This window comes from Schistocerca americana, chromosome 3, assembly GCF_021461395.2.
Source record: "Schistocerca americana isolate TAMUIC-IGC-003095 chromosome 3, iqSchAmer2.1, whole genome shotgun sequence".
NCBI classification, from domain to species: Eukaryota; Metazoa; Arthropoda; class Insecta; order Orthoptera; family Acrididae; genus Schistocerca; species Schistocerca americana.
This window is the reverse complement of record NC_060121.1, coordinates 976,181,009-976,189,820: the sequence shown is the minus strand read 5'-3', so window position 1 is coordinate 976,189,820 and position 8,812 is coordinate 976,181,009. Positions and strand designations below refer to the sequence as shown.

Here is an 8,812-nt window from a genome sequence, read left to right as displayed (position 1 = left end):
AAAAAATTTTATCTGTATGCATTTTCTTAGCTTCCCAACTCTTTGACTTCAAGATTTTGCTCTTATTGGAATCCGGATATTTGCTACAACTAATTTTTCTAGTGGAGTTAATATTTGCTGTTTTACCCTTTATACAATTTCAAGTGACGCACATGTAGCAACCCCAATGATTTTCCTATTTTGGGTTAATCAATTCGACTACATTATCATGAACCATTTTACTTACTTCCATAGGGTCTTTATATACTGAAAAGAACTCATTGCTTTGATGTTTTTTCTTGCTAGAGATGGTGGGTTTTCACAAGTACTTTTTGTACTAGTGAAAATACTTGTGAGATACCCATCTTGTCTGCTCGGTTCTTTCTATTTAATTCCCCAGCCTTCAAATTGGTCAGTGCCAATTTTACTAGATGTTGATGTTGCACTCTGAGTACTGGTGGGAATTTAATTATTTCCTGGATTTTATTTCGTGCTGTCTTATTTTTCAGAACACTTATTGGAGGAAATAATGTACTGCTATGTGGCATTTCGTTTACCACACCTTGGAAGTCAGACAAATGTCTGTACCACGTATTATGCTGCTTGCTACAATACAAACGTTCCCAGATCCTTCATCGTTCGTTCGGCTGGGTCGGCGCTTGACATATATTTGAAAACAGAAATAGGTTACATTTTATGCTGTCGCAGAGTGTTTTGCCATTGCGCTGAACGATATCGTGGTCCATTGTCTGACAGCATTTTATCGACGCGACCAACTTGTTGAAGGAAATTTTGTGTCAGTGCCTTGCTTATATTGCTCCCAGTTGCTTTCTTCAAGTGAGTAAACGTAACATATTTCGACATTAATTCTAGGACCACGAAAATGAATACATGACCTCTCTGTGTACAAGGTAATTGACCCATGACATCTGTTGCTGCTATGTGTCTCAGTTTCTCTGGAATAATAGGGAACATTGGTGGTCTCGTTTGAAAAGTTACATGTTTAGCTGTCTGGTATTTCTTACATCTAGCCAGAACCTGTCTGATTCTTCACACCATATTTGCAAAGTGACAAGACATCGTTAATTTAAAAAAACTCTTAGGACCAAAATGACTATTACTCAAATGAGTATGCCAAATATACTTATTTATCAGATCCTGTGGTATACATGCAACCCATAAACTTGTATCTGTATTACATCTGTAGAGTAAGACAGTGTCCTTTATGAGACAGAATTGTCTAACGGCCCGTGATTCACTGTTTTTCCACTTAGCTTTAACCATGGCGAGATCTGGGTCTTTATTTTGTTCGCTACCTAACTGTTTTAAGGTATCGGTGACGTAATTTTCAATTGCACATTTTTCAAGTAATACATTGCTACTTGCTCTTCTTCTGTATTACTCACTCTGCTTTCATTAACTCGTTCCAGCAATCTGGAGAGGATACCAGCTATGATGTTTGATGGTCCAGGCACGTAGGTGATACGAAAATCATATTCCTGCAACGTTAACATCCATCGGCCTAATCTTCCTGGAAATAGTTTTGCACTTAAGATAAATTCTAGTGCCTTATGGTCAGTAAACACATTGGTTTTTCGACCAAACAGGAAGTATCTGAATCTACAAAACCTCCATACTACTGCCAAGGCTTCTAACTCTGTGATCGAGTAATTTTTTTCACATTTGGTCAGTACTCGACCAGCGAAAGCTATCGTCTTCTTCATATTGTTGAAAGAGTACCACATCCAAGCCTGTCTTGCCACTGTCGGTCGCCATACAGAATTCCCTCGTCAAATCGGAATGCGCTAAAATTGGTGCCTTTGCCAGTGACTTTTTTAGTTGTTGAAACTCCTGCTTGGGCATCCCACACCCAGGACATCTTTTTACTAGCTAACACACATAAACGTGGGTAGCAAGGGATTCTACCCAAATGAACCTTTTGTAGAAGTTAATGAGTCCCAAGAAGCCACGTAACGTCTTTCTGTTGTATGAAGTGCCTATATTCTGTATTGCTTGCAGTTTGGTAGGGTTTGGTTCAATTCCCTGTCCAGGAATAATATGGCCTAAAAACTTAACCTTTTTATTTCCAAAACTGGACTTCATTATGTTCACAGTTACTCCATATTCTTTTAATGTCCTTAGCAACTTATTGAGCTCCTCATTATGAAGGTTCCATGATGGTTCAGCTACTAGTATGTCACCTCATAACAGGTGAGACATTATTGGAGCTCTTTATCCAATACACTTCCTAAACTTCTCATAAAGGCAGCAGAGGATATATTCAGTTCCTTTTGAACTGCTAACTTCGTCCAAATGCGATAAAAGCCATATACTTTCTACATTCAGGTGTTATTTCTATTTGCCAAAAACTAGCCCTCAGACCAAGGGAAGATAAAATCTTAACCCCGAAGAACTTTTTCAGAAGCTCTTCCAATTTTTCTGGGCTATTGGTCTCAGGAATGATAACGGAATTTATCTGTCTTGCATCAATGACCAAACTAATACTTCCATACTTCTTATCCACAATTTGCAAAGGACTGTTGTATGTCGAGGTTGAAGTTTCAATAATGTCAGCTAGCATCCTGTGTAATTCTAAAAATACTTGTCTTCGGTAACACAGTGGAGTAGTGTAAGGCGGTACTCTAAACGGCTTGTAACCTCTAACCTTGAATTCGTATTGAGAATTTTTAGTGGCACAGGGTTTTGGTAGAAACACCTCAGCATTTTGCAGTAATACTCCTTATAATTCGGCTTTGTCTGTATCTGAAATATCCCTTATCTGTCGTAACTTATTGTCTATTTCTTCATAAATTTCCACCATTACTTCGTCATCCGCAGGTATCGTTTCTTTCGCCCACATATACTGTGAATGTCCCTCCTCCGACTGATACAGAGCATGGTCAGTTGTGTGTAAGCACCTGGCATCTCTTCATGTCTGAGTTTTTCTTCAAGAGTAAGACCTACCTTCCCGAGCGTCATATACCCTTCGTCCATATTGAATGCGACACAAATTTGACACATGAAATCGGCTCCAATGACTATGAGCACAGATAGTTTCAGCACAGTTATCATGTTCGCTTCTCTTTCATGCCCTTGACAGGAAAAAGTTACATGCGTTTGCCTAGTAATCACCGCTGACGCACCCATAATCGGTCCTTTAACACTGGTAGCGCCTGTTAAGCATTACATTTCTCAAAAAGTTCTTCCGAAATCGCCGTCATTTCGATTCCCGTATCAAGGATGGCATCTACAATACTGCCACCTGTCTAGCCCGAACGATCAGTTGCACCTCATGAGGAGCCTTAGTTTCATTTTCATGCATTAACGCCTCCTCTATCGAGTCATATTTAACCTGTCAATGTGTTGGGCCTGCATTTCCAATTGGTTTGCTACAGTCGCTTTATTCTCCTTATTACTGTTAACAACTGTCATCTGAATGTTCGGGGATGAAGTTATTTGCCCATATTCTTTATAAAACGCCTCTGTGATCTCTTTATACATTCCTGTCCTATATATATAACTTGGGTATCAATACTAGTATTGCCAATGGCGCATTATCCTCTTGGCATACCATTTCTCTCTCGCTTTCGTACAAATGAACTACATCCTCCACAATTTGGTTATCATCAGGTTTTGTACAGCTACATACATTAACTGTTGACAACTCTTGTTCCTCATCCTCGGACGATTCCGTCCATTGTCTCCCAGTATACTGGTATTTGTATCTGATCACTCCCTAAACCTGCTTCAGAATCTTGTTGATCAAAGCCTAGTCTACTTACATATTTAATTATAAAATCAACTTCATTTCCCGACTGAAACTCTTGTGACTGGTCTTCGTGCCGTTCATATTGTCAATTCTGTTTTTTACCAGGGTTTGGTGGTCTCAACTCGACTTCTTGTACCGATTCGTCTCGTGTATGTTGTCCTGCTAAAGTCTGATTCTCCAAAACTTTCTGCTTTCTAGGCATTCCAGTTCCACCCGAATAATTTGGGTTTTGCGGTGGAAAACCTCTAAGCCTTCCTGCTTCGTTTGCTTGGTGATCATATCACGAATTATAGTTACCACCATAATTTCTGGACCAAATCCGTTATTGTAAATCCCAGCTCACCAAAACCATAGTTATTGTTTGACCTCTGTGAGTTGCCAAAACCATAGCTATTATTATCCCATGGGCGATTACTATTCTTCCCCTAACGATTACCTTCCCCAACATTATTACTGCAATCGAAAACATTATTAAAGGCCAATTGGTTGCTATTATTCCTCCTTCCATTGGTTTCTCTCAGTGCTCGTTGCTTCTTCGTGTCGTCTTCACTGAAGATGAATTCAAGTTCTCTTAACATGCCTTTAAATACGTGAATATGATCTCCTGGTCCACCAACCAGTGATTGCTGATAACACAAGGGTAACTTCATTGTGCACATACGTGTCAGTAGTATTGGAACAAGGGTGATTTTGGCACAAAGGACCATTATCCAAGATGGCGGTGATGACGTCATCCAAGATGGTGGCCGTGATGTCATTCAAGACGGCGGATTTTGGAGGGAAGTTTGAATTTTGATGGGAAAGTGCCACGCCTCCCTCCCCCAGAAAAATGGCGCAAAGTTCAAATTCCAATATGATAGTGTATCACACCCCATTTATCTCTACTAAGCAAAGAAAATGGCGGGAAAAAGGTACTTGTCTTTACTACGTAACCAATATCAAGCATGTGTGTTCTCTACTGGGTCTGGACTCCAACTGAGTTAGTTCATATCGTCGCCAGCAGAGAGCGCCACCGTGACGTCATCCAAGATTGTGGATTTTGGCGGGAAGATACGACACTTGGACTACCTCAACTAACCTAACCCCCCTCCTCCCATAGAATGGTGGGAAGTTCAAATTCCCGTACTACAATGGCGAGAAAAACGAACTTGTCTTTATTAATTAGCCAATTTCAAGCAGATGTGCTTGCCACTGAGTCTGGACTGCAACTGGCTTAGTTCATATCCATGCCATCAGGGGTCGCCACTGTGATACGGCGCGAGAGAGAAAGCTGACGAGCTTGAGTCATCTCCTGATGTCACAGGCCCGTGAGCGGCCGAGCACTCCCTCCATACACGGTCTAGACATAGTGTTTCGTAAATATTCTAACACTCACATCCCGCATCTAACGTATGAATTACCCAAGTACTTAATTCTATTTCAGTTTTAAAGTACCACTTCGATATTCAATGAACAAATGACAAGTTTCACATTTTCCCACTAGGGGCGCTGTGGTCCTTCATGACGTACGACCCCCCCCCCCCCCCCCTAGGATGTGGCTTTCCTATTCGCTACTGCACTATTCACTTGACTCTACGTCATAGAACCTATATAAACCAGACCACAACCCAACTCGCCCTCACTCTGCTCCTATACTTGATCCAGTGCGTTTATCGTCATTAGGAAACTCTCGATATGAAGCGATCAGGATCCGCCAGCAGCACCGACAGCGCCCGTGGAAGCAGCAAACGATCCCACTTAGAGGAAGTTCCATTACCTGGTAAGTACATTTTCAGTGTTCCGATATCAGTACTCTTTATCTTTGTGTATGAGTGCTACATCTGTTTTCGACCTCTCTATATAAGGATAGCGCATGTTCAGTGTTTCTATATTGCATGTTATATCCGTTTTTGGCCGCTCTCTATAAATATGGCTGTGTATTTTAATGGATTGTGTGTGTTCTCTGTTATGAGTTATATCCATATTAGAGTGCTCTCTACAAAGATTGAGCTTAGTCATGTTGTGTGTCTCTATGTTCTGTGTTGTGTCTGTTTTGGACCATGTGTCGTTTAACAGATTATATGTTTGTGTGTCTATGTGATATATCTGTTTTGGACCGCAATCTATACAGAATGCTGTGTCATTTAGCAGATTGTATGTTTGCGGTACGTGTTATATCTGTTTTGGACCGCATTCTATACAGAATGCTGTGTCATTTAACAGATTCTCTGTTTGTGTGTCTCTATCTTATAACTGTTTTGTAGCGCATTCTACCCAGACTGATGTGTCATTTAACAGATTTTGTCTTATTGTTATATTTGTTTTGTAGTGCTCTATATAAATGTTTCATTTCTTTAATTTTTTGCCTATATGTACTGGTCTGCTGATTTCTGCACATTTTCCTTTCCATACTCGATATTATACTCTCTCTTTTCCATCAGCCGTGCGGGATTAGCCGAGTGGTCTAAGGCTTTGCAGTCACGGACTGTGCAGCTGTTCCTGACAGAGGTTCGAGTCCTCCCTCGGCCATGGGTGTGTGTGTTTGTCCTTAGGGTAATTTAGGTTAAGTAGTGTGTAAGCTTAGGGACTGATGACTTTAGCAGTTAAGTCCCATAAGATTTCACACACATTTGAACATTTTTTTTCCTTCCATCTTTCTAGATTTCATCCCTCAAATGCTTGCTGCTGTAGACCAGCAGCTCGAGATGGAGTGGGTGCAAGCACAGCTCGAATGTAAGTACATTTCTAATAAAAACGTAGTTCTTAGATCGAAATAAGTTCATCTAATATATATATATATATATATATATATATATATATATATATATATATATATGTACAAACAGAAAACGGGTATGTACATATATATATATATATATATATATATATATATATATATATATATATATACATAGATGTTACTAATTCTGTGCACAGGGAGGGGTGTACCAACAAAGGGTACAAGGTGACAGCGTTCAAACGATGTCTGCTCCAGGGGACACCCAGTTTTTAGAGGAGGAGGAGGAAGAGGAACTTGACCTGCCCGACTGGTTTGGGGACCTTGTTGAATGTGGCAATGAGTTGCTCAAATCATGGAGCCAGAGCGGAGAAGGTGAATACTTTTGAACATTAACATTACTGCAAATAGTTACCATTATTTACTCTCATTATTATTATTTATCGCTCTTTTAAATCTAAATCATTAAAGTATTTTTTCTTCTTATTTACGTTACACGTATATCACATGGCGTAGTCCGTGTACCTAGAGCAGTGGTTGCAGGGGCGGGAATCCAGGGCGCACAGCCACAAAGACAAGCGGCGACTTGTCTAGCCCCAATCAGGGCTGCACGAGAAGTGGCGGAAGGCGCGCAAGCTTCGTCCCCAGCACCGCCGCAGCCCCTCTGGCATACGTGGGCAATTCAAGCGCTTGGTTGCGACCGAGAAGAAGAACAACAGCCCCCCCCCCCCCCACACCACAGCAAGTAGCGGCAGCACCAACACACCCCCAGGCCCATCAAGTCGGCTGTCACTGCCTCCTCCTCCTCTTACTGAACCAGCTCGCTGCCGTCGTCTGCACAAGGTACGCGTTCCTACACGTATACCCCTCCCTGCAAACGATGACGACGCACCTTTGCCAGGCCCATCCTCTACCGGGTGGACCCCTAGCTGTAGTAGTAGTAATAGTAATTTTCCTGTCGCTAGCGGCAGTTCTCTCTCCCGTCCAATCGATAATGAATTCGAGCAGAATAATGGCATGATGACCCCCTTAGAGTACTCAGCAGTAGCTAGGGCTTTTGAGGGGCGAATCTCATTCACCAGAATTGAGAATCCGGGCGGGAGGTATCGCGACCCTGTTGGGTTTTTACAAGCGTGCCTCCCTGTCTTGGAGATCGAGCTCGTCAAAGTCCTACAAGATTCGGGATTTAACGCCATTACATGCAGCCCAGTCTTGTGCTGCGAACTGAGTCACTCACCTAAACATCAAGTTGAGGCGGAGACAACGACTCGACACTGTATATGGGGTGATAATGGCGTTATTTCTCGGAGCACATCGATTGCTGAGTGATACTGACAATCCACCTTGAGCACTATTATCGCCCGATTTTCCGAGATGGAAGTAAATGGGTCTGCTAAAGCGCTCAGCAATATACCACACCTCAACATACGTATACATGTCTCTGATCCAATAAATGGAGGGTCCAGTTATATTAAACTCCCTAACGACATTGCTAATAAGCACGCATGCATTGTGAGACGTCGTGGTCTCCTGACCTTCATTGCTTACATATTCCGCCCTCACAATCATATTCCGCACATCAAGACGCTTCATTCGAACCCAAACTCGATAAGATAAAGTCAGTGTTGTATGAATTCATGTAAACGATATGCAAATAACAAGTAAGTGCACCGTGGTTGAAATACTTGAGGCTGGCATACACACACACATTCAAGACACTACGGTCGCGGGGGCTTGCTTTTAGTTCAGGAGATGCAAACCGCACGCCAGGGGGCCGGTCCCTTCAGAGGACGACTCAGCCTATCTATGTCGGCTGGTGACTGCCCATAGAGCAGACAGGGTTGGCCCGTGTGAAAAGGGGGAACGTCCCCGTGTTCGGCTTAAAAGCAAATTCCACTACATTGTGTGGGAGCGGCCAGCCTACACTTTCTTTACACATAGCACGCAGTTTCAGAGATTTTCACACGGAGACAGCAGACGCCAAACGCCAATGCTACGGATTTCCGGATTGGTCGCCTTAAAGAAACGTCATTCTCCCGTTTTAGAAGAGCAATGCTGAATGGCAGACGATATTTCTGACGCATTGAGCTGATGGAGTAATGGAAGAGACCAAAAAATATACCCCTTCAAGTCTGGCGTGGAGAGGGGCCGTCCTGGTGTTGCTCTTGGAGCGAGAACACGTAACGACAGCTTGCGCGCTCGTACGTGTATTCAAAGAGCGAGGAACAAGTCTCTCCTCAGTACTTCACTGGGAGAGCACCTCTGTCGAGAGAGAATTGGAGCGTGACTCTATAGTGAGTCCTTGTGATTAAGCGTTGCTCACTGTGTTGGCCGCCACACTTATTGTG

At 42.4% G+C, this 8,812-nt stretch overlaps 1 long non-coding RNA gene across 1 annotated transcript; it reads left to right on the top strand.

The window, feature by feature from the left end:
- The first annotated feature begins 6,394 nt into the window (after positions 1-6,394).
- Positions 6,395-7,062, top strand: LOC124605104. Its single transcript, XR_006978598.1, has 3 exons — positions 6,395-6,460; positions 6,665-6,839; positions 7,008-7,062. It is a non-coding gene; the product is annotated as an uncharacterized LOC124605104 (long non-coding RNA).
- The last annotated feature ends 1,750 nt before the right edge of the window (positions 7,063-8,812 follow it).